At 46.1% G+C, this 5221-nt stretch overlaps 1 long non-coding RNA gene across 2 annotated transcripts; it reads left to right on the plus strand.

The window, feature by feature from the left end:
- Positions 1-964: 964 nt before the first annotated feature.
- On the plus strand, positions 965-4618 carry LOC127032426 (uncharacterized). 2 transcript variants are annotated; one of them, XR_007768806.1, is made up of 3 exons: positions 965-1625; positions 2215-2466; positions 3247-4618. It is a non-coding gene; the product is annotated as an uncharacterized LOC127032426 (long non-coding RNA). The 2 variants fall into 2 exon arrangements; XR_007768805.1 differs by lacking the exon at positions 965-1625 and having other exon boundaries at positions 1931-2466.
- Positions 4619-5221: the final 603 nt, after the last annotated feature.

Below are 5221 nucleotides of genomic sequence, written 5' to 3' on the forward strand. Positions count from 1 at the left end.
TTCACAATGCTCTGTGCAAATCAGTTCTGTGCTGGGGTGAATGAGGAACGTGTGGGTGAAGAGATCTGTGTGAAGGCCGTCGCTGAACCAGGTGTTCGAGGGAGGAACCGGAGACAGACGCAAGGGCGTCAGGAGGCTGGAACACGGATGGGATACCTCTCAGCAGTCTTTTCAACAATCACAGTGCATGTCTTTCCCCTTTCACAATTCTCCACCCAACATGTTATGCTTCTAAGAAGCACAGGGGATCTTTTTCAGGGGAAACGGCGATACGCCGCGTTTACTGAAGATACGTCCAATCACACACCCACATGCTGCCCCGCCAGTCGCTGTTCTAGTTACCGGCCCAGAGTGCGGATCGATCCAGTGACCAGCGAAGTTGATCAAGGGTCCGGAGGAGTCGGGTTCCCTCCGTTGAGACACAAGGAGGCAGATTGACGACTCTAAAGCTGAGAGGCACCTGTCAATGGGGACAGGAGAGCTGTGATCACACCCAGCCTGGGGGAACTGCCTGAGAGACTCCAGGAAAGAACGAGATGAGGGATGAGAAGGACAATTTCAGAAAACAAGCCTTTGTCAGACAACAACTGATCGCAGCATGACTCTGAAAAACTCATTGCCCCAGTGAAGGAAGATCACTATATCAACAGGGGCCTTGCCATGAAACGTTGAGTTCATCCTGCCAAGACTTCCCCGGAGCATCGTGTCTCGACCGATGGACCCGGCTCCCCCTTACCCTTGATCAACCTCGCTGGCCACTGGATTGATCTTAAGGAACCTTAATGCTTTATAAAGTTCAATATCTTTTTAAAAACCAAAGTGGTGGCTGCAGCTGGGCAATCAAACCCAGGAGAATGGGGAGAGATTCTGGATTTGTTTTTTGGTAACAAAATAGCAGCTAAGAGCTGTAGTAAAAAAATAAGAAATTAAAAAAGACAGCGCCCCTCTGGAGCAACAGCTGTAGAACTGATAAATGAAATTGTTTTTAATTTATTAATGTAACTTCTGTTCACCATCCACACTACACTTGCCTACACTGTAACTTCTGTTCCATATTGTAATTCAAACCCCATTTTAAAACACTCACTCCATTTTGTAAAAGCTTCCTCCAACCTTCATTTTTGCAAACCCTGCTGTAATCTTATTAGTTTAGTTTAGATGTGTGAATGAGGTATGTGTGGATGATGGAATCAACCTCCAGCCCCAGCCCGTCCTGATGAGATAAAGTTCAAATACCAATGGCTGAAGACCTAGACAACAGCCCTAAACAAAGTAAGAAGCATCCACCCTAAAAAGAAAAGGACAACAGAACAACAGAGGGAAGATCAAAGCCAAGTTCAAGGCTGAAAGTCAGGCCTGCAATTGACGGGTGATCAATCCAAACCCAGAGGCAGCATGACACAGCAAGACCTAGAGACTTTGAATCCAAACTAAAAGCCTATAAAAGAGAAGGGTGAAATGAGAGACTCTGGGTAACATTCTGCTGCCAACATGGAAGGACATCGGTGCAGGCCCAGCAGAGACCCAGCTCGGCCTTGTGCCCAGCTTTCCTGGCCAGTTACCGCCACAAGCTACGAACCCAAGCTACAAAATCAAGCTATGAACTTAAGCTATCTTCAGGACTGGTAACTATGCAGCAGCTGCAGAACATCTGATGGATGTGTGTGTGTGTATGTGTGTAGGTATTAGGTATAATGTGTGTGTATAAAAATTAAGATATTAGTTATTAGTCATAAATCAAATTGTTATCATAATAAATGTGGTATCTTTGTCTTGCCCCCTGAAAAGATCCCGTGTAGTTTTGTCTGTACAACACAGCAGGGGTGACGTGCACCGAAAAACACCCTTAGAAACACTGAGCGGGAACGTGGCCCTGGGTTATCAGACTGTGACGGTGATAAGGGTACATAAAAACTCTGTCAGACAAAAGGAACGGCTCCACCATATGTCAGACTGGATCTGGCTCAGATAAGGGTACAGACGTTAAACTCTGGAAGGAATGTGCAGTTTCCCCAGGACGTGCGCAATGTGTATTGTAGAAGGGGGAAAAGAAATGCAAACAGAACATGCTACTTGATTAAAACCCCATTAGGGCTACCAAAGGAGCCCCAAAGGCTGAGTTTCCTTGGTCAGCTCGCTGGGTGTTTTGGAAGCAGGAGTTGAAAGTGAAAAGTCCTCAGAACTCGGATGGAAGTTGCCTGTGTCCCTTTTTAGACGGAGGCTCTGAGCTCTGCGGAGGGTTGTGGAGCCAAAGGCCGGCCAGAAAGCGTCTGTGTGGATGCAAATCGCCTGACTGGTAAAGAAAGAAAAGAACTGCCCAGAGACGGCAGCACCAAGGAGCTGCGGATAAAGGACAGACCTGGTCCGCAGACAAACCACCCGGAACCCAAGGGCTCAAATTCTGACCCTCCAGAAGAAGGTGAGAAAGAAAGTCAAACCTAAAGCTGAAAAAGGAACAGGGTGAAGGTAAGTGGAAACGCAGTGCGCCGTGCTGAAATCTAAAGGTGGGTACAAAAGGGGGCTCCTTGTATGTGTGACACCCCCACCTTTTAATTCACCAACCCCCAAGGATATAATTCCGGGTATAACGAGATACCTTTCAGAAATGTAACGCTAATGTTAATATAAATGAAATGTTAATAAATACCCCGGTAACAACGTAAAGTGTATCATTAAAAAAAATTAAAAACCTTGAAGGCCATATGGTAATGATGCTTCTTGGCTGTCACCTGTGAATAAACGTAAAGCTTAGCACAGCAGAAAAAACCTTATGAGCTTGGACTGCTGTATAAGAAGGGAAACTGAGGCACACCACTGTGTGAATGTAACAACTGACCAGTGGGATAATTTCCCCTAAATCCTTAAAAGGTAGAAGCCATTGAAACCCAGCCTGCCTCTACACAAAAGCACAGGAAATTCAGGGGGGAAGTCCTCTGTTTTGCCTGCAATCAGCAAGAGTATTTGTAAAAGGAAGGGATTTTTTTAAGCAAAAACCTGCCACCCCAAAAGGGGTAGAAACATGTTCTTTTTGTTTTTCAAAAAATCAGAAAAAGCAGCTAAAAAGCAACCCAGAACACCGTGGATCTGCTGTCACAACAAAAACTGCGTTTTATCTTTTGTCTTGTGGTGTTTGTCCTGTTGCTAGCATTGTTGTGTATTATGTTACCAAAAAGCACAAAATAAAACAAAACACCCCTACTGCATTAGGCAAAAAACAATGACTGAGCATTTTAACTGTATTTACAGAAACCAGAGCTGCAGAAGGGCGGAGGCCGAGGAAGGCCCGTCTGTTACCAGGGACACATCCTCAGGCAGCAGACGCCATATTAGGAAGGACTGGTTTTAAAGCAGGAATTGGAAAGACTATAAAGCTGGAGGTAATTAAAAATAAGTTTCTTGTCACAACTGCAAAACAGTCTCCTTCCCAAGCAGGCAGATACGTAGGAGATAAAACGGCCTTGGCCACAGGACGCAGGGATGCGAATTCTTAGTTTAGCGTCACTTAAGCACGAAATGTTTTGGGTGACATCTGGGAATGTTCGGGGATTAACGCAACTTTTAAAACAACAACAGAAGTCCTTGTTTAACACCTACAGATGTAAATGAGGGCAATGTGTTTCCAGCGTGGTTAAGCCTCATTTGTCATTAGGTAAAATGAGTGTTAAAATTGTTCACCAACAGTCTACAAAAACAGAAACATAAAAAGTGGCCCCGTTCCCAAAATTGACCATGGGATCCTTTGGGCTACCCCAGGTTATGGGTCAGTGGGCTAACCCCCCCCAAAGAATGATTGGCCACCCTTGGGTGTACAGAGTAAAACCCTCAGAAATGAGTGTGCTTGTCACCTGTCACCACAAAACCATGTAGCAAAAATACCTGATTGGAAACGTGTGTAAGACAAACTAAAAAATGGAACACATGTTTTGTACAGCGGCCAACGTGTAAGTGTTACATGCTGGAACACAGGATTTGGGGAGGATGCAAGTATCAGCCAACCCGCAGTGGATGAATGTAGGTGTAATGCCCGTGTGTTAGATACTAGCAATCACACGCACTAGTGCCCAGAGACGGGAGAAGCACAGAGCACTGTTACTGCCACCCCGGTTAATTTTTCTGTTTTCCAACCGACACAGAGGGCTATAGAGAAGCGCGCCATTCAAAGATTACGTGCCAATGGAGACATGCTAAAAATGGCTAAGTCTGAAAGAGGACGGGCAGCCTGTCCCTGGTGCGATGTTTTCCCAGGCTGGCCACCGCCCTCTAAGGGCAAATTGTCTATTATGTTTCACCCATTACTAGTTGGGTTAATAGTGTCCTGTCTTTGCTTGCTAGGAACGTGTTGTACGTGTTGTTGGACAAAAAGAAAGTTTGTTAAATTACAACCACAAGCTCAAATGGCCTCTCAGTATATTGCTATGAAATAGTTGTATCAAATAAGACCCACTCGAGGATTGTTCTTGAGGGGTCAAAAGGGGGACGTGTAATAGTAGGATCTTATGTTTGTATTTTGTATAATTCTGTGTCTGAGCTGATTTCAAGGCAGTGACAGACCTTTGAGGGTCACCACATGGTTGTAGGCTTGTCGAAGTAAAAGAATGCCGGATTGTTTTCCTCTGCATTGCGACCTGATGTTCCTGTTAACAATGCTCCGTGCAAATCAGCTGGCTGTTGGGTGTGAATGAGGAACGTGTGTTAAGAGACCCATGTGAAGGCCCTCGAAGGAACCGGAGACAGATGCAAGGGCGCCAGGGGACTGTAAAACGCTCCATTGAAACATCAATGAAGAGCAAATTAACAACTCTAAAGGCACCTGTCAATGGGGACAGGAGAGCTGTGACCACACCCAGCCTGGGGGAACTCCCTGAGAGACTCCAGGAAAGAACAAAATACAAAATAAAAACAATTTCAGAAAACAAGCCCTCGGCAAACAGCAACTGATCGCAGCATGACGCTGCGGAACTCATCGCCCCAGTGGAGGGAGATCACTATATAACCAGGGGCCTTGCCATGAAACGTTGGGTTCGTCCTGCCAAGACTTCCCCGGAGCATCGTGTCTCGACCGACGGGACCCGGCTCCTCCTTACCCCTGATCAACCTCGCTGGCCACTGGATCGATCCGCACCCTGGGCTGGTAACTAGAACAGCGACTGGTGGGACAGCGTGTGGTGTGTGACCGGGTGCGTCTGCTAATCGTTGTATCTTCAGTCAATGCGGCATATTG

This window comes from Gopherus flavomarginatus, chromosome 12, assembly GCF_025201925.1.
Source record: "Gopherus flavomarginatus isolate rGopFla2 chromosome 12, rGopFla2.mat.asm, whole genome shotgun sequence".
Taxonomy (NCBI): domain Eukaryota; kingdom Metazoa; phylum Chordata; order Testudines; family Testudinidae; genus Gopherus; species Gopherus flavomarginatus.